General features: G+C 33.4%; 1 pseudogene; it reads left to right on the top strand.

The window, feature by feature from the left end:
* Positions 1-1,300: 1,300 nt before the first annotated feature.
* On the top strand, positions 1,301-13,293 carry LOC134265893 (uncharacterized; annotated as a pseudogene).
* The last annotated feature ends 8,778 nt before the right edge of the window (positions 13,294-22,071 follow it).

The following is a 22,071-nucleotide window of genomic DNA, read 5'->3' on the forward strand; positions in this document are numbered from 1 at the left end:
GCTGTGTCAGTGATCTTGATCCTTGTTATGTTTTTTAAATTACGGTCAAGACATTTATACTAATACTTGTGCTTATTTTACTGGAACTGTGAAAAAACGTTCAGTACATTTTAATTCTCATTCCGTATTTGATACATCTGTCAACAACTGTTGAAATAAATAACGATAAAAAACCATTCATTTTCATTATCATATCTCTGAAAAATGTTTCATTGAAGTTGTGAAACATATGTGGATACCTTTTTCTGTATAAATGACAAGATCAATGTGTAGAATACAAGAAAGACCCATCTGACCTTGCATCTGGTGATAATTTTCCGATTTCTCGGCAACAAAATACATTATTTAAAAAAAATATTTTATCAAGAACTGAACAGCAACCTCTTCGGGATGCATAATTATGTTTTGATGAAAAGGGACATTTTATCTCAAAAATTTTCTTGCTATGACACCGACAAGAAAGAATTCCATCGACACTACAACCAATAAATGGGTAATCACTCATTACATGTAGACCCTTTTCCCCAACACACACGACGGGCCTCTTGCGAGAACACCTACTTGCCCTTGTGTAAAGCTCACAAGCCACTTTCTCTATTTTTAATCCCCAATTTATAAAAGGCACACAGCAATGTTTGAGGTGCATTTCAATATGATTGATTTAAGGAAGAGCAGCTCATTTATTGAAAGTCATACTCTTGACACAGTGTTCGTCTTTAAATAACCTGTAATCTAAATCTTCGCATGATTTGTAATCCCGTATCTTTTTTATCATTATTTGATGTTTTATGTAAAAGATAATTAAAAATGTCAAATAAAGTGAAACTGGTTGGTATATCTCTGTGAAATCGTACGTGAAGTTGCTGTCAACAGGTCAACCAATGGATCTGACATCGGTAGTTTTACCAACTTTTCCTACAGATATAACATGTAAAATCAGCGTCAATCGGTAAATTGAGTGATTTGAAAGCTTCACATAGTTCAACAAGTTATTTCTTCGTAAATTCGTTGCAGTGATAACACGCTATGATAAATATTTCTGCAAATCATGTACCTTCGGCGAAGCAAAGTAACTACTCGCCATTTGTAAACAAAGTAGGAATGTCTGGTGTCACGTGATCGTGGATAATGTAATAGAGAAAACCAACGCCGGAGTTGGGTATTGGAAAACGGACTATTATGTAATGGTAAAGATAAAGTGTGTACTGTGAGGTGGGTTTGTTCCTAGGGTGATGTACATGTATAAAAATATTTGAAGTTCAAACGAGAATTTGTAAAAGTTGTATTCATATTATTATAGATGCCACCCGCAGTTACGACACTGAAAAGGAAACATTCTTTGAAGGGGAAGAGTATCCTCCTAGTGATAAAGAGAACCAGGATTAATGAAGTATCAGGTTCCGCAGCCAGGATGGCCACACAAGTGAGGTCAGAAGACTTGGACACTGACGAGCTATAATTATTCAATTCAGTCAGATGACAGGGGAGAGCGCCGCTGATTGTTTAGAGATGGCTGGAAAAGTGGTGACCAAGAAGAATTTGATCTGTTTACTTCACCATGCAATTGTTTATGCAAATGAAGTTGGGCAACCAGGGGAGCCACTAAATGAGACGACGGTAAGCAATTTTCACACTAGGGGGTCGACTGTTGATAACTAGTAATTTGTATTCCGGAGAAATGAAGTGTACCTAATGGGTTCTATATTTATATCATTATTTCGGAAATAATACGGCTTTGTTATTATGTTTAAGTTGGTATTTCCGGTGATTATTTTTAGCAATCGGATAGAGTTGAAAATGACGGTGATAACAAGACGGCCTCTAAACAAACTAATCAGGAGGAAGCTCGAAAGAAAGCAAGCAAAGAAAAGACAGCAGATGAGATTCTTTCAAGGATCGTGGTATTAGAAAAGGCTACAGAAAGTGTGGAAAGCCTCAAAGAGAAGGTACGAGGACTTGCGCTACAGAATAGATATGGCAAGAAATTGGTACTGCGTTTTTAGGTGATACTTTTGTACCCTAGGGTACACCCTTATTAAATGTATGGAGAAAAGGTTACAAAAAGGGTACACTATTTATTCCTACTGAAAACGAAAGTAGATGCTTCCCAGTGGAAGGAAGACTGTAACATCTATACAAGTAAAATTTAAAAAAAATGTAGCCGATGCTCAGGGTACAGTGGGTACAAAGGGTACACATGGGTACAGCAGGTTACAACACTATAAGAAATGGATACAAGGGTTTAGAAGGCTGAAATTTTCTAAGTTAAAATTAAAAATAATGAAGCGGATGCTCAGGGTACAGTGGGTACAAAGGGTACACATGGGTACAGCAGGTTACAACACTATAAGAAATGGATACAAGGGTTTAGAAGGCTGATTCAGAAATTCTCTAAGTTAAAATTAAAAGTAATGTAGCCGATGCTCAGGGTACAGTGGGTACAAAGGGTACACATGGGTACAGCAGGTTACAACACTATAAGAAATGGATACAAGGGTTTAGAAGGCTGATTCAAAAAATTCTCTAAGTTAAAATTAAAAATAATGTAGCCGATGCTCAGGGTACAGTGGGTACAAAGGGTACACATGGGTACAGCAGGTTACAACACTATAAGAAATGGATACAAGGGTTAAGAAGGCTGAAATTTTTTAAGTTAAAATTAAAAATAATGGAGCCGATGCTCAGAGTACAGTGGGTACAAAGGGTACAGCAGGTTACAACACTATAAGAAATGGATACAAGGGTTTAGAAGGCTGAAATTTTCTAAGTTAAAATCAAAAATAATGGAGCCGATGCTCAGAGTACAGTGGGTACAAAGGGTACAGCAGGTTACTAAACTATAAGAAATGGATACAAGGGTTAAGAAGGCTGAAATTTTCTAAGTTAAAATTAAAAATAATGGAGCCGATGCTCAGAGTACAGTGGGTACAAAGGGTACACATGGGTAAAGCAGGTTACAACACTATAAGAAATGGATACAAGGGTTTAGAAGGCTGATTCAGAAATTCTCTAAGTTAAAATTAAAAGTAATGTAGCCGATGCTCAGGGTACAGTGGGTACAAAGGGTACACATGGGTACAGCAGGTTACAACACTATAAGAAATGGATACAAGGGTTTAGAAGGCTGATTCAGAAATTCTCTAAGTTAAAATTAAAAGTAATGTAGCCGATGCTCAGGGAACAGTGGGTACAAAGGGTACACATGGGTACAGCAGGTTACAACACTATAAGAAATGGATACAAGGGTTTAGAAGGCTGAAATTTTCTAAGTTAAAATTAAAAATAATGAAGGGGATGTTCAGGGTACATTGGGTACAAAGGGTATACATGGGTACAGCAGGTTATAACACTATAAGAAATAGACTGATACGAGGATTTAGAAGGCTGAAATTTTCTAAGTTAAAGTTAAAAATAATGTAGCCGATGCTCAGGGTACAGTGGGAACAAAGGGTACACATGGGTACAGCAGGTTACAAAACTATAAGAAATGGATACAAGGGTTAAGAAGGCTGAAATTTTCTAAGTTAAAATTAAAAATAATGGAGCCGATGCTCAGGGTACAGTGGGTACAAAGGGTACACATGGGTAAAGCAGGTTACAACACTATAAGAAATGGATACAAGGGTTTAGAAGGCTGATTCAGAAATTTTCTAAGTTAAAATTAAAAGTAATGTAGCCGATGCTCAGGGTACAGTGGGTACAGAGGGTACACATGGGTACAGCAGGTTACAACACTATAAGAAATGCATGGATACAAGGGTTTAGAAGGCTGAAATTTTCTAAGTTAAAATTAAAAATAATGGAGCCGTTGCTCAGGGTACAGTGGGTACAAAGGGTACACATGTGTACAGCAGGTTACAACACTATAAGAAATGGATACAAGGGTTTAGAAGGCTGAAATTTTCTAAGTTAAAATTAAAAATAATGGAGCCAATGCTCAGGGTACAGTGGGTACAAAGGGTACACATGGGTACAGCAGGTTACAACACTATTATAGAAATGGATACAAGGGTTAAGAAGGCTGATTCAGAAATTCTCTAAGTTAAAATTAAAAATAATGTAACCGATGCTCAGGGTACAGAGGGTACACATGGGTACAGCAGGTTACAACACTATAAGAAATGGATACAAGGATTTAGAAGGCTGAAATTTTCTAAGTTAAAATAAAAAATAATGGAGCCGATGCTCAGGGTACAGTGGGTACAAAGGGTACACATGGGTACAGCAGGTTACAACACTATAAGAAATGGATACAAGGGTTAAGAAGGCTGAAATTTTCTAAGTTAAAATTAAAAATAATGGAGCCGATGCTCAGGGTACAGTGGGTACAAAGGGTACACATGGATACAGCAGGTTACAACTCTATAAGAAACAGATACAAGGGTTTAGAAGGCTGAAATTTTCCTGCATTGAGCAAGTTTTAAATTTAGTCAAACATCTGTTTTTGTCTTGTTGCACGAGCAAAATCCTTTGGTGCACGGGGTTTGAAGTTAGGGAGGAATGACAGAAAATAACTTAAACAAGTTATTATTTTATTGAAGCTTTTTTGGAAAAATAACGTGTTTGAGTTACTAAGGCTGGGAAGAAGTAGGTCATAGCAAAGAGAAGTAACTCATTGAGACAAAAATATAACTCATTTGAGTTATTTTTAGCCGGGCTTATTGCTCAAAGAGCAATTGCCGGCTTATGGGATCCTGTTCAAGGCAGGATGTTGACCCCATAGTCGCCATTTTAAAGTTACGTGCAAAAATATAGTTCTTACTCTCAACCGCTTTTGAGATAATACAAGCGCTAAATAAAGCAAAAAAAAAAAAAAAAAACGAAGTTCTATCTATATAAAATAAACGTTAGTAGTAATGACTTTAAAAACTTCATAAGTCAAAGGACATAGTTCATTAGCGTAAGGATTTTTGATAATCAGTGTTACCGTAGTTCTCTACACATATGAGGTAAAGCAGGAGAGGGAACCAGACAGGCCTGTTTGTTTACATTCAGCTGAGGTACCAGATTAATTCTGATTCCGACAAAATCGGACCGAGGTATTAGGATTGAAAAACTCACTGTCAGTGTCTTAAAAATTATCTTAATTTATATTGATAGTTTTAAAATAATTTTTTCATCAGAATATAAACGTGATTCATGTAAGAAATCCATTCAACTCTGTAAATGAGCCCGGTTCTCTGTACCTCTGAGTACTTTGATTGAAAATAACTTGTTTAAGTTATGCCCCTGACTGATAATGTGACTGATACTTTAAGGTCTACTAGGCCGATGTGGACCCATATCTTGGGGCATAGCTCACACTACAGATTACCTCCAATTACCACTACGTCTATGGCCATCGGCAGGGAAATGTAAATAAGATTTTGGAAACCCATGTCAAAAAAGCCGTGCCGAATACCATATACGGCGTCGCAGGATCTGTGAATTTGTTTAGATCTAGGTCATGGCCTTTAGAAAATCCCCAGATGTAACTGTGGATGCCAAAATGGTGACTGAAACCAAACTAACCTCCCATTGCTTTACATTAATGCTTAGTTTTAGAATTTTGAAAGTTAAAAATCTTACATGAATATGTCCATTTACTTTCTGTTAAAGATTAACTTTATCAGTTACAATCCATGCTTAGTTTTAAATTAAGATTTTAATGATAATGTGCAATATTCAATTGTAATTTAATCTAGTAGCTAAGTTTGCACAATCTGAGAACAAATTTAGTTAAAATAAAACTTTCACTTAACAGTGATGTCACAAAATATAAACTATTTATAAAGGATTAGTGAAAGTCATTCAAATTAACCTAAACTCTTTCATCATGTTCATTGTCAACATTGCAATACAGGAAGATCATGAAAATTGAAAAATTTACTTATTTATTCTAGATTACACTTACTGCATTTAGTTCAAAAGTGATGAAATTATCCCAGACTGACATATATACAATTCCAATTTAAACATCTTTTAGTTTAATATTCTTTAACTAGAGTAAAAAAGACACATTCTTAGCTCATCACCATGAATCCCTCCAATTTCATATTCAAATAAAGGAAATTATGATTTAGCAGGCTCAGTAAAAAGCCGTGAGATATATACATGTAAATAAATAGTTTTAAGCAAAACCTGCCAGAGATAAAAACCCTCTACCTGGGACACAGATTCTGTGCCTCCACACGGGTTTCTGTGAGTAAGGATTCCTCACTTTCAGACACAGAAGCTGTGTCCGTGTCTTGGGCATGCAGAACCCGTGCGTCTTTTTAAAATCCTGTGCGGTTTCTGTGTCTTAGCCAAGCCCAAGCCCTGCCTATTCCGCCTCAAACTTTTGTACAGGAAGTTTTGAAGAGGCTGGTTTTTTTTTGCCATTTTAGCTCAGCTGAGCTGAAAGCCATTAAAAAATCATATTCTCAAGAACCAATGGGTCAGAAAAGCTGAAGCTTATGTGGAAGCATCCTGGGGTAGTGTAGATTCTAAATTGTTCAAATCTAGACCCCTTAGGGTGGGGCCATAGCGAGTTGTATAACATTACATTGCAAAAACCTAAAAGCTTCTTGAGATATGAATTAAATTACTTCAGTGCCATGAAAATTAACTGATCAGAAATTTATACCCACATAATGTATAAATTGATAATCTTGACCTTTCAATTGATGTTTTCAGCCAAAATAAGAAGTCTCCTTAAATTAGACCAAAAGAGTTATGGTATGGGATCGGGGGATTATCCCCACTTTCAAAGGACTTGAACAGAAGTATGTTTTAACTTTGCGAAGTTTGCTGCTAGAACTAAGCATTCACAGACACACCCTTTCAAAACTTCTTCCCTTCCGGGCACATGACATTTGTATTTTTTTTAGGGATGGCAATTTGTAACCGGTTAACCGATTACTCGGTCGGAACAATTGCAATCGGTTAGAAAATCTGTAATCGCGGTTACCCAGAAAAAATAAAATTTATGTAATTTTGAACCAAATTTTGATAGAAATTCTTATTTGAAAAAAAAACTTTGGACAAACGTTGATAATTCAGCGTTTTCAGAAGCTGACTTGGATGTTAATATTGTTCTCCAGATTGATATTATAGGGTAATTAGCCATTGTGTGTTTGAAGTGATAATTACTGTTAAAACACCGCAAGTCGTTACCCTGACTGTCCTGTATTTCTTTAATGATGATCAAATCACCGTTGAGAACTGAGATTTAGTATGTTTTTTTTTCAGTCATCTATCGAATAAATTGCTAAACAAACTTTGTAAATCAAGTGATGAATACTAAGTATTAATTATGGTGACAACACAACTGGTGACAATTAACTGGGAAAATATCAAATGAATGATTTAATTCTCAGACATGATTTTTGCTTTTCTTAATTTTTTCCTATTCTTTTTAAAAAGTCGAGTACAATTACAGTATTATATATGTAGACTTTATCAGTCTTTTGTGTATACAATAGATCTACATACTGTGTACATCAAGAAAATGCGTATTTTGATACGGTTAACCAGTTAATCGGTCGTAATATCTTGCAGTTAACCGATTAGCAATTGTGTATTCGATTAATTGCCATTCCTAATTTTTTTAAACATTGTTCCACCTTTATACGTTTACTTTATTTTGCACTTTATATGGTGTCGATCCCAGTTATTGTTTTTTTTACTGTACTTTTCTACTTGTCAATTATTGAATAAAATTTAAAAATTATTCCTTCGTATCGAACACATATGTGAGAACAATTAAAAAAATGCTTTGCAAAGGACTGCTCCTAGTTAGTTGTTCTGCTGTGTAAAAAGCTTTCTCACATATATGAAATAAGAATGTCATGCCAGAAAAAATCCCAAATTCGCGACTATACAGATATGAAAATGCTAAAAGAAGAAGTTAAAAAAGGAAATTTATTGAAATCTCATGCACAGCTATACATATTGTTTTAAGCGGAGAGCATAACTGGTTGTAATCTCATGACCGTGGAGGAGCACAGGGGGGGGGGGGGGGGGGGGCTTAATAATAATGTTTTGTTTGTGTCCCCCCAATAATAACGTCCTAGAGGAAATTAGATTAAACCACGCATCTATATAAATAACACTAACAAGTGTTAAATTTCCATTTATCTAAAATATCATTTTTCAAATTCTATTTTAAAGGTACTTAGACACAGATATGAAGTTATTATTTTCTCTATAATATTATGACTTATATATTTTAATAGCATTTCACACAAAAATTAATTACTTATTTCAATTAAAAGATATTAAAATTTCAAATTTTTGGGCGGGTTTGATTGACACATCCTTACTAGTAGTTCATAGAATTTTCTCTCCTCAAACACATTCTCTCTCTCCATAAGAAATTTTGGATATGCAGTCGCAATATTTAGTTTCTTCCTAAGTCATCGATTTACCTTTCCTAAAGTTACGACATAACTTAGGAATATCTTAAGATAAGACAAGGTTAGTGAAACAGATAAGTAATGACATAGGAAAAAGATCCTTCCTAAGATATAACTTAGTCCTAAGTAGGCTTTGTGAAACAGGCCCCTGCATGGCATTTTCATCATGATTTCAAAAGCATGCACACAGTGCCTGAACAATTATAGTAGAAATACAGTGGGGATTGTAAATTTAGGTTTGCAGCAATCCAATATAGGGATTTTGTTTATTATACCCCCCTCTTGAAAAGCGGGAGGGTATATAGTAATCAGTATTTCTGTCAGTCCGTCCGTCTGTTACAATTTGGGGTACCCATCTCTTATCCTTTTTAACTCCTCTCATACCACTGAAAGAAATTTAGTGAAACTTTCACAGAATCTTTATTACATTTTGCCATTGTGCACCTTTTATTTTACTTTTTGATCTGACATATATTTTAAATTTTCCAGAGGAAAACATGGACACAGCCATTTTATTCATATGGGAGGTGGGGGGTATCATTTAGTGAGCTCATTGCTCACAGTACCTCTAGTTTTTTAGCAGTTTTTATTCATTTCTTTCTCAGTATTTTGAAACCTAGCTAAAACATTTTCTAAAACATAATCTTATCTGAGGTTGATTGAATATCTTAATAAAAAAATAATTTTCCTCTCTTACGATCTCTCTATGTTTTGTTTGGCTATATTTATAAGTTCTTGTTTCCTGTCGCAAAGAAAAAAGGAGACATGGAGTCACTGATATAAATTTATATCTAATATTGTATAAAGTTCTAACAATATAAACCCATCAAATCCCACCAAAATTTAATTAAGTTTTCATAGTCTTAAAAAAAATAGGGATTTTTTTCACTTTTTTTTTTGGTGTTATTAATAACTTAAATTTAATTCTTATGTTTGTAAACTGTCATTATTGGTGGACATATATGTACAATACTGATATGCATATCACTGTGAAAATCGCTCGCTCTTGTTTTTGTTTTATTTTTTTTTAACATTTTCTGGCTTAATTAAGGAAGAATGCCACACCATTTTATATGTATATATTTTTTTGTAAAACTTAATTGTAATAAAATGTAATTTACATGCCATAGGTGCTTGATGTTTTAAACTTTATCAATTTTTATAAAAAAATATTCCAGTTACTTTGTATAATACATAGTGGATTTTTTATTTATGAAAAATAGATTTAAAACATCAAGTGCCAGTGTTTACTTACATGCTGTAGTAAGGAAGGGGGTCACATACTTTATGAATTTAACAAATGAATCAATATATTTTTTTTTTATTTTCTTATTTTAAACCTTTATTCCAGGGGGGGGGGATTGTGAAAAATATGTACATGCAATGTAGACCAAAATCTGGTTCAAAGTAATTGTGAACCCTATCTCCTCCAAACAAGTTTACCTCATTGCAAATTGAAAGACCCCTTCTACTTTTCACACCTTTCCTGGACATGACAAAAGAACTGTATATTTCTTGTATATTCTATGCGAATTGGACGGTTTTACAGTTTGACACCTGGCCAGGAGAACAATAAACATGTGACTTCATAGGTACGTGTATACCAGGTGGATTATCACCTGATCTTCCTCAGATTCTACCTTAGATCTGATTTATACAGTACACATACAACAGCATTTCAGTTGACCCCCACCCCTCCACAACATATTTCATTAATTTTCTTTTTTGCACAACTGCCTCTATATGTCATTATTTGCTGTAAATATAAAATTAGCTCATATCCTAAAGTAATCCCCAAAAAGTAGATGAACTTTATTTATAAAAGTAATCTTATTTGTTAACTTTAATTTTTTCTTTTTAATTAAATTAATATTTATTGTCAAAATTTCTGTGTGTTCATTACCAAAAATTATGCAGTATTTATTATGATCACATGATATACATGTAATCATGATCTAAGACTACTTGTATAAAAATTATTAACAAATCGGAGGCGGCAGGCCAGAGGCATATGCTTTTAAATTCAAAATACTTGTAAATTTCTCTTCTTTCCTTCTATTTTCTACTTAATAATCATATTCTCTTCTTTTTATGATACCTATGTAAATTGGCGGAAGAATAAAATGCATGCCCTATATAAAAACTAACACCTAAGTTCACCTGCTCGTTACATATAGCTGCAAGACTGCAGCTGTATATAATCAGAAAAATTGGGATGGAAAACCTAGAGCTACAGTGCCATCTATTGAAAAAAAAAACTTTTACAAGTCTGTTATTTCTCTATTTCTTTCTCTGTTTACATGCATTTAAACTAGCTGCCACCTAAAAATTTCACTGGCTTTTCCTAGCATACTTGATTTTGCAACTTTATAATTCCACTGCAAAACATTTCCCAAACCCAATGTTTACATACCTTCTGAGCCTTAAATTTAGATTATCAAAATTTTCACAGATTTATATGCATGTATTACCAGGGTACATGTATATACTGCCATATTTTAGAGATACATTGAAAGAACATATAAATGTCCTATGCTGAATCTGATATAGAATTTAGTTTAATTTAAAAAAAAAAAAGAAAAGAAAAATAATTTCCTCTAATCCAAAGTACTCAATCAATTCAGGAGACTTAAAAAAAAATCAGGTCGGTGGATCCGAAAACCATTAAGAAATAAAAAAAATGTCACCTTATATATGATCAATCAGAAATTTTGAATCAAATCAAAAAGTTTTATCAAGATTTATATTCTAATACAGATTATAAACTGATTGATATTGATTTAGAAGAAATTATTAACTAAACTGAAATTCAAAAATTAGATAAAATCACCTCTTTGATTAAGAAAAAGATATTGAAGAAAATGAAGTTTTACAAGTTTTAAAAAAATATGAAGAATGATAAATCTCTTGGAAGTGTTATGGTAAAGCTTAATTCACAACTGAATTTTTTAAAAAATTTTCTGGAGTGATCTTAAAGTCTACATACATTATGCGAGCTACAAATTGTATATTGTCAAAAAAAAAAGAAATTCTTATTTCACAAAGACTAGGGATAATTTCATGTATACCCTATGGGAATAAACCCAAACAATTTTTGAAAAATTGGAGACCAATATAAGTCTACTAAATTACAGAATAAAATATACTCTGGATCTTTTGATTTCAGACACTCACACTGAATTCCTAAAAGGAAGATATTTTGGTGAAAACACCAGATTTATTTATGATTTAATGGCATACACAGAAGCTAAAAATATACCAGGATTGTTGGTTTTAATCGATTTTGAAAAAGTTTTTGATTCAATTTCATTGTTCATAGTCTTTTATTTATAAAGTATTGAACTATGTTAATTTTGGAAATAATTTAATAAATTAATTGGATAAAAATTCTTAATACAAATTTTGAAGCATCTGAGTTTTGCAATGCAGATTTTTATCAGAAAGGTGACATATATTATATTCATGGTGATGGGAGGGGCTTAAATAAAAAAAATCTCTGTGCTGGTAAAAATCTCAAATCTACCAGTCCATGATAGCAGGGACCTTAGCTACCCATGGTATATACTTTTGTTAAAAAAAGGTATTAAATGATCTGTTCAAAGTACTAGTACTATTTACAAATATATTAATAAATAAAGTTTAGCTAAACTTGTTTAGAAATTACTATATAACTTTAATTTACTAATCAAAATTGAATTGGATAAGATAAATACACTGTATAGTTAAAAAAATAGTCTGGCCTGAAATGGAAGTAAATGATCACCCAATCCTAGATGATCACAATGATATTTGATCAGTTTGTGTACAGTACACACAATCAGGTACGTACTGTTAGTAGAGTTTGTGTTTGTCAGACAGAGTGGGGGTACAGGTAAATCTTTTGCAATAGGTATACAGTATCAGGTGTGTCATGCAATGCTCAAGTCTGGAATATAATTATCAGTGTAGCTAATTATAACTTCAAGAATCAGGACTATTATAATCATAACTAAAGGTAAGAAGCTGACTTATACCCTCTTAAAGACTTATATGAGTGTGGTTGATTTTTGTAATGTAGACCTTTGAAGCCATTAGGTCATGATCATGCTAATATGAATCAAACACTAAGTTATGAAAATGTCAATTGTTGTGATTTTGTAGGCATATAGTTCCCTCCGTACCCTGTTTAAATTCTAAAATCAGATAGTTTTAGGATAAAAGTAGAAAAGGTGTTATTATACTGTAAATCTTGTTAATAAGTAACCACTGTACCCATTGTAACCCGGCTACATTGACAGTCCTTCAGAAATTTTCTACTTTCATTTTCCAATGGTTTTGTACTGTACCCTAATTGTAACCTTATTGGTAAAGGATAAATAGAAGTGTACCCTAGGGTACAAAAGTATCACCTAAAAACACAGTACCAATTTCTTACCATATATGCTACAGAAGTCGCCATCTGCAAATGAGGCGTTGATCTTATTATAAATGGAGGAGTTAGCAAATGTAGCAAGAAAAAAGCAACACGAAGAGTCAAGTATTTTTGAAGAATTGTCTAGACAAGCTCTCAAACATCAGGGGTCTGTAAATTTATCATCGTTAGTGTTGAATGTAGTTGGAGGGTCGTCAGATGTTGTTATTAAGGCTCTAAACAAATGTGCAAAAGAGAAAAAGGTTGAATCTAAGTTAGAAATACCAGAAAAAAGCAGAAAATGAAAACACTCATCAATCACCTTTGGCAAATGTGTACAATACCTATTTGTTGCCACAGCAGTCGTATCAATATGTACCATACCAAAATTACTTCATGTTCAACAGTAGGCCTAGGGGTAGATTCAATCAGTGGAAACCTAGGGGAAATTGTTATTTCTGTGATATGCCTGGTCACAGTATCAGAGAGTGTCAAACGATGAAACTAGCAAAAGAACAAAGAAAATAATTCAGTGTCTCAGAATTTTGTTTTTTCTTTTATGTGGGACAAGTTCTTTCACCATGTATCCAGGGACACTGATTCCCTAGTGAAAAATTTTCACGTGGGTCTTGGTGGAATGCTGTCCTTTCCCAAATCCTATTGGATGTTTTTATAAACATATATAAACGTTGTATGAAAAAGTAGAATTATTACTTTATAATTCATATTCTTTCGTAGGAAGTGCATGACCTGACATTTGTGGAAACCTAGTTGTTCCAGAATGGGAACTTGAATGTAATTTTAATCCTGTGCATGCTGAGAATAGTAAAAGAAAACATCCAATTTGGACAACTTTGGGAGGGGACAACATTCCATCACATGTTGACCCATGCATGTTTAATGAAGATAATGCAGGAAAATCCATTTATAATCTATATTTAAGAAATCCAGATTCTTTCATTGCTGGAGAACTTCATAATCAATTTTGTCAATGGGAAAAAATTTTGTTTGAAAATGATACATCTAGCCAGGTTAAAAATGGATAAAAAATGGTGTTGATGTAACAGACTTTTTTTTTTTACACATTTTAGAGGTAACTTTAGGGGCAATAGTTACAATTCCTTGTTTCCTCCTAAAAGATTTTTTAAAAATTCACCAGTTTGTAAACGATTCAAAGAATTTATTTGTTCTGAATTGTATGAAAGGGTAGTAAATGGATCATTGTCAGTAGTTGGTAAAATTGGAGAATTCGAGCTTCCACATATCATTATGTCATTAACTGTAGAACCAACAAAACCAAGACTTTGTCATGATGATAGGTATATTAATCTTTGGAGGAAAGATATGCCTTTTCAGCTGAAAAATTTAAAACATGTAGCCAGAATGGTTGAAAAAGATATGAAAATGATAACCTGTGATGAAAAATCAGGATATGATCATGTTAACTTGTGTCAAAATTCTAGAAAATATTTTGGAATACAGTTTGGAGGTTGGGTTCTTACATACAACACATAACCATTTGGCTTGAAAGCATCTCCATACATTTATCAGACCATAGGCATGCAAGTAACAAATTATTTAAGAAGTAAAAATATATATAATATACAGTACATAGATGATAGACTAGCAATTGAATCTACAAAGGTTAAGATAACAGAAGTTGCATATGTTTTACTTAAATTACTTACAAAGTTAAGATATACTCTTTCCTGGAAGAAAAGTCAATTTGTACCATCTCAGATTGTTAGATATTTGGGTTATTTTATTGATTCTTCCAAGATGGCATTTTCCTTACCAGATGAAAAAAGATTTCATTTTCACAATTAAGAGAATCTATATTGTTATCAAGTTATGTTGATATTAGAACTTTACAAAGATTTGCTGGAAAGTGTATTTCATTTTGCTTAGTTGTTCCAGCAGCTAAATTGTATTGTAGAGAAGTTAATAGATAGATTTCTTGTGGCATGAAGAATTCTCAAATGATTTAAGTTGAAAATTCTCTGAAAGAAGAGTTAAAACACTGGAGGTTTATAGACACTTGGGGGGGGGGGGGTGTATGACTAGGAGATTAGAAACTCATAAACAAATAATTTTGGCGACAGACTCATCAGGTTTTAAATATGGTGGGGAAATGTTGTCTGGTGAACTGGAAGGATTGAGTTTAAGTGATTTTTGGAGTAATGATGTTAGTAGACCGATTCATCTGAAGCAGTATATAATGTATTATATAGTTGCAAGGAGAATATTAAGAATTCAAGGGTAGATATATTGTGTGATAATATGGCTGTTGTAAATTCATGGGCCAATCAAGGAGGAAAAGATAAACAGCTAACTGACATTATGAAACAGTTATTTCAATTAGTTTATGAATATACCATTTCACTGAATTTACAGTATGTACAATCAAAACTGAATGTGGCAGATGAACCTTCCAGGTCAATTTCTTTATCAGGTAGCATGTTGAGTGAGACATCATGGGCTTATGTTGAGCAGTTGTTTGGCCCACATACTGTAGATCTCATGAGTTTAGATTCTAATTGTATGAAAGATAGATATGGAAAATTACTGCGGCATTTTACACCATACCCAACATCTTTATCTGGTGGTGTAAATGTTTTTGTTCAAAAGGTGAATGATGAAGAAAATCCTTATGTTTTTCCTCCTTTTCAAATGATATTTCCATTGTTGTTATTGCTGAAAGAAAAAAAATGTAAAACATTGTACAATGGTTTTACCAATTTTTCAAGAAAAACCAGTCTGGTGGCCTTTTTTATATGCACACTGTATTTCAAAAACAGTATTAGGAAGAAAGGGTGATGTAAGAGTACTAAAGGTACCAACATCCAAAGGTTTTATAAATGATGTGAAGGGATTGAAAAATGACTTGGGTGTCTTTAGATTACAATTTAGATAAAGTGATATGTAGTTTTTAGTATTGGATATGTATTTTTATTCTTGTTGTTTTTGGGATTGTTCATTTTGTAAATAGTTTTTTTTATATTTCATTTTATGTATTTTTCAGAATGTTCATATGGAGTTGGAAGACATTGAATAAAGAATTCAATATTTGGATAACATTAAGAATTCATCTGCTTATATAAAAAAGAGGAAAAAATGTTAAAATGATGTTAGAATAATTTCTTTAGAAACTTCCTGACTCACCCACCCTATTGTCAGTCACACCATTTGATATTAAACGCTTTTTAGTATGGAAGGATAAATTTGGGAAAACAACAGTCCATTCATATAAATGTAAACAATTAGGAACAATTGGGGATAGTAACTGTAAGTGTCCTAAACGGTTAGCAGCAGCATCAGTTAGAAATATTATCCAGCACCTTGTAGATATATTAGAATTAGAGGAAAGAGGAAGAACTTATGATGAATATTGTGGGGTTGGGAATCCAGCTGCATCAGTTCAAATTAAGGCTTATTTGAAATGTGCTCAAGAAGAGCAAGCAAAAGCACATATTCTCCCAAAGCAGGCAAAACCTTTCTTTTGAACAAAACTTGAAACAATATCAAAGTATATATGTAGATAGTTGGGGAGGTCTGACTTATTTAAGAAAAAAAGATGGGTTTGCATTGAATCATACATTTGGAAAAACTCTTAGGGGAAATGGAAAAACAAATACATTTGTATTAAAATGCTGCCCAAATGAAATCATTAGAGGATTGGAGATATATTTTGAAGAAGCAAAAAGATTAGGGATAGATATGTCTTCAGGATATCTTTTTAGAATGGTGACCGAGTCAGGAAGGTTATTAATGATCCAATGTTTTACTCCTCTATATATGAAAGACTAAAAAGTTATTTGATTACTCTAGGGATCTATGAGGGTGAGACACCACATAGTTTAAGAGCAGGTTGTGCTGTGCATATGTGTATTTCTAATGCGGCATATAATGTTAATGATCTTATGAACCATGTTAGATGGGCTACAGAAAGCTCTGCAAAATATTACAGTAGATATGAAACTTTGTTAGATGCATCACATACTGCTACAAGGTTAGCACAGTTTAGTGAGAGAGGAGAAGAAATTGAAAAAAATGTTTAAACAAAATGCAAATTTTGATGACTTGACATCTATTGGTGATCTTTAGAGCATTTTTTGTTTTTGTGTTGTGTGTGCAAAATGTGAGGTTATTAATGTAAGTGATTATTCACTTACTAATTTATACCCAGTACTTATTCAAGTGAACACAGAATATTGGAGATAGATTCAGTGAGGATGTGGTAACATCCTCAGTGATCCCTAGCGGAGAGATTCTGTAATTTGATCATTGCCTTTAGAGATACGGAAGTTAAATATGTTGTTGCAAGAGATTCATCTAGTATACATAATATATATATTGAGTTAAAGCTGAAAGAAATGATTTAGATTTCCCTCCCACCCAACCCAATATGTTATGTAATAAGTTTATTACATTCTGTATTCACTTTCTAATTTATACCATTATCACATCATGAAATCGAAAAATAAGACAGTTATTCCTTAAATTGACGTTCAAAACATGACTCAGAACGTTTCATCCAAACGGAAAATTTTACCATTTCAATGCGCTTCATTGTATGTGAAGTGATACTGTGTTTACATTGTGATAATAAAACTTTATTACGTGAAATGAATGTTTCTTTACATCATTTCATTTCTTTAATAAGTGAGGTCAAAATTGAATTACGTCAAGTAAATTGTGTTTTATAATTAAACTTATCATGACATGAAGTCAAAAATTAATTCCTTTTTGAGACTGTGTATTTCTTTTATATCAAAGCATTATTACGTGATATGGATTTATCTTTATTTTACGGCGAGAGCATCATGATGTGAGGTGAACACATCTTACCTTCATGTCAGTGCTTTATTACGTGGTGTAAAAAGTATATAACATAATGTGAACATATCTTTATATTATATCAACACTTTATTCTATTATGTCAAAACTCCATACAATGTACAAACTCGTCCGTATATAGTTATGATTTATGGCCCTAGTCCTCGAACTTCTATATAACCCCTCGGATAAATTTGTATTGACAACATCCAATTATAATTGTTATTTGAACAGCATCATATGGTCCGTCAAGCTCATGAAATGACACACTTTTCATTTACTTTTAAGTTATTTTTCTATAGGATAAAAGTTTTAGTTCAAAACGATTAATTGCATTAAGGTGCTGGTATGTCGTGCCCAATTTTAGACTATTTCGATCTCCTTTAGAAGAAGCTAGAGCTCCATATAAAGATATACAAAAATGTTCAATTTTCAAAACTAACATGTATGAGAATTTCTTTATCAAATGATAGTTGACAGCTAAAGATATCATATCTAAAAATGTAAGTTATATCTGGTGGTTAATTGTTGTCAATTTGTTGACCCCCAGCCTCTTTAATTAACTAGTGACAGTTGTAGTAAGTGTTACTGAAAAATCATCTTGAAAAGTGTCAGATGGAGATTCTTCTTAAAAAATAATTAGTCTTAAGAATTTCTTGAATTTAAAATTTGAAAAACATGTACAAAAAATGATTTTATCATTTGGTAAAGTCTTAAAACAGAAAAAATATTCTGATGACTGATCTATCCTATTCTCGAAACATTTCTCCAGTACATCCTCTGAGGAAATGATATTTTATAGCTAAGTTGCTGAAAGGTCCCGTCTGTTTTCATTTTCTTATCTGTTAGTCAAGATCAAGGTTCCTGAGTAACATTATTATACATGTATATGCATAATATTTTGCGAAATAATCCGAAAGTTTTGCATTATGTTGCGAAAGTTTCGCGTTATAAAGCGAATAATTTATTTTTTTAACCTACCAAAGTGAGCTCAATGGGCTTTCGTAGCCCCTCCCCCCTCTTAATTTTCCCAGACATAACTTTACTATAGAAAATATTTTGTTGAAGTATAGTCCACTGAGGGCAATGTATTATATCTGAAAAAAAAATAGGACTGATCGAAGTTTGACCCCTCTCCCCGAAATAGGATTTTCGGGCTTGGACAATTGTTTGGGGCTTGTCAAGTTTCTTAGGGCAAATTAATATTTTTTTTCTGGTTGACCTCCCCTTTCAAAAAATGCTACGTCACTAGAATTAAAAAATTTTTTCAACCATTATAGGGCCAGAATTCTATTACAAAAATCTAAAACTGTGGGTTAATGTCATAAAGAGTTGACATAATATAAGGCCATACCAAACTTTTTCTATGTTTAGCGTGCGCATGCGCCTTGGTTTTTTACACCCCATATGAGAAAAAACCCACAACAACAGGAGTCCTGAAAATGATAAATTTAGTCGAAATTTTTGAATTTTGAAAATTTCTCCAAATAAATCTGTACAGTAAGTTATATTTGGTGTATTGTAAGCATTTAATCCATTGTTTTTGCTTAAGAATGGATATTTCTTCTTTTAAAACAGTTAAGTTAGATCAAATCATTTGAAGGACGTCATTTTTATGACTTTTAAGCTTGTGTTTTATGTTTGGCTTGTATGTTTTTTTTGCGAATAGGTAGGTAGGTTTTTGAAAGATGAGTGGACGCTGTAGAACAGGTATTCCATAAATATAGTAGCCAATCAAATTGACGGTTTGCATAAACACCGAGTAAGCACGTGTTCGACTTATGCATGTGTTATGCTAACTCCAATAAACATGATAAAATCATAATTATGTACAAATTCGTTGCAATGCGTATTTTACAAAAGCGGGGACTCTCTCTATAGACTTTTCTTATTTAAAAATCCTCAATTTAGTGTAACTCATTTTGCTTGTCGCGGAAAGTGGGGTGCCCTAAATTATTACGACGAAAATTTCTTCCTCGTTTCTAAAGAAATGGGCGTGTCGTAATGTTATAATTGACGGTCAAAGTATGACTCAGAACGTTTCATCCAAATGGAAAATTTTACCACTTCAATGCACTTTATTGTAGTGTGGGCTAATGTCATAAAGAGTTGACATAATGTAATGGAAGGTTGACATTATGCAATAGTAGTATGGGCTAATGTCATAAAGAGTTGACATAATGTAATGGAAGGTCGTCACAATGCAATAGTACTGTGGGTAAATGTCATAAAGAGTTGATATAATGTAAATGAAGGTTGACGCAATGCAATGTTGTGTTCTGCTATAAGGCAGTGACGGCATTCCATATTCTAAGCTTATACATGTCACAGGGTGAATTATAATTAATTAATTAATATTTCTAATTATCATTCATATTATTTTCATATATTATTATAAGGCATCATTTTATTATATTAACTAGTGAATTCTGTCGTCACTACGGAATTTACTACGTACATTCAATGCCTTGTTCATTCATTCATTTATTTATACGGGTGAGTGGTCAGTGAGAGTATACGAGTGTGTGATTGGTCAAACTTGTTTTTCTATATGTCTCCTACGAATTCGCGCCAATACTAACTTCTCGAGCACTCCAACCTTAGACTTTGGGGAGAGAAGACGCTCTCTCTCCCCATCACAAATTTATCTTACGATATTGTGGAATTGAGTCTAGGATTACGGTAAGAGAAAAAGTTGCTGTCCTTTAAAAAAAGGACTGCAATACGTGGAGCATATGCATGTGTTTCTAACCGAAATCAATTTAAGAAAATTTCTAGGTGGATTGAGTATTCATGTAGGTTTGTTCATATTTTCTTCAATGATCTGTCTACTTATATTGTAGTCTCAAAGCAAAATTGTTAAATTTTATCTCCGATTAGCCTTCAGTTTATGTCACTGCAGTTTAAAAAATCGGGCTATTTTGATACATGTTACTCATAAAGACTGGGACTTGACATCTGTTCTCGATTTATACGGAAGAAATCTTTCATGGGGAAAAAAATCAGACGGTACACGTGTAGCACAGCTCTGTAGTAAGCAGATTTTTTGTCAGAACCCCCCCCCCCATTAAAAACCGTTTCTACAAACCTCCATCAAACGGTATTTGGATTGCTATAATATCTAATTATTTTGCGAGCCTCGATGCACAAAACTAATTCCGATGAAAACTTGTTCTATCTTTTAATAGTCGTTCAATGGCGTTTTTTATTCAAATTGTTAAGTTACATATATCTATATAGTGCAAGTTTTTCCAACTTTTTAAAATGCTTGTGCCATAGAATGAATGTTTAGTTTGTATATAAAAGTATTATTTATGTTAGGGTACCCTTAGAGAGAAATTCGGATACTCCAATGAATATACAAGTTGCTGTCCTTTAAAAAAGGACTACAATACGTGGACCATATGCATAAGTTTCTAACCGAAATTCAGTCAAGTCAAGACAATTTCTAGGTATAGTGAATATTCATGTAAGTTTGATCACAGTTTCTATTATGATCTGCCTACTTTGACCGACAGTACTTTCATAGCAAAATTGTTAAATGTTATCTCCGATTGGCCTATATAGTTTTGTCATTTTCAAAAGTTGGGCTATATTGATCAAAGGCGGATCCAGGTCCGGCGCGCGCCCCTCCCCCCTCCCGTTTGAAATTTTTGTAAGTATACGTCCATGATCCTAAAATCAAGACAAAAACATCTCATATTTGTAAAAAAAAAAATACAAAAAACCTAAAAGGACCTTGCCTTAGACCCACGGGGAGCTTCGGTGCAGCCACCTGACCTTCTGACTTGTACTGCCCCCCCCGTTACGAAATTCCTGCACCCGACACTGTTAAATGATACATGTACCCCATAATGGCTGGGACTTGGCATTTTTTCTGGATTTATACAGAAGAAATCTATAATTTGAAAAATATATCTGATGGTACACGTGTAGCACAAGTACGCAGATTTTTTTTTTCAGCGCCCCCCCCCCTTTTCTCCATATGGAAAACTCTTGCTACAGGCCTGTATCACGCAATACTTGGATTGCTGTACATCAAATTATTTTTGCGAGCCTTGATGCACAAAACAAATGTCAATGAAGTCAATTGCAAGTTCTTCCTACTTTTAAAATGCATGTGCCATAGAACTAATTTTAAGTTTGTATATAAAAGTATATGTCTAAGAGCGCCAATAAATAAATAAATACGATATGCAGGTTTTAAAGCGAAATTTGCCAATGAACAATGTATATTCTTGAATTCGCGGGTAAGCTGTCTTAGCAAGGGGGCAAACTCTCCCAATCGCACATTCTCGGGCCTTTCCGACTGGCTAAGTTGTTTTTCCGGTGTCCAGTCAACTCGTACACAAACCGAGTTGTACACAAACCGACTCGTACACAAAAAGTGAACTCGTACACAAATCAGAAGTCAACTCGTACACAAACCAGAAGTCAACTCGTACACAAACCAGAAGTCAACTCGTACAC

This window comes from Saccostrea cucullata, unplaced genomic scaffold (assembly GCF_032062105.1).
Source record: "Saccostrea cucullata isolate Sc308-1 unplaced genomic scaffold, CSIRO_AGI_Scuc_v1 ctg1033, whole genome shotgun sequence".
NCBI classification, from domain to species: domain Eukaryota; kingdom Metazoa; phylum Mollusca; class Bivalvia; order Ostreida; family Ostreidae; genus Saccostrea; species Saccostrea cuccullata.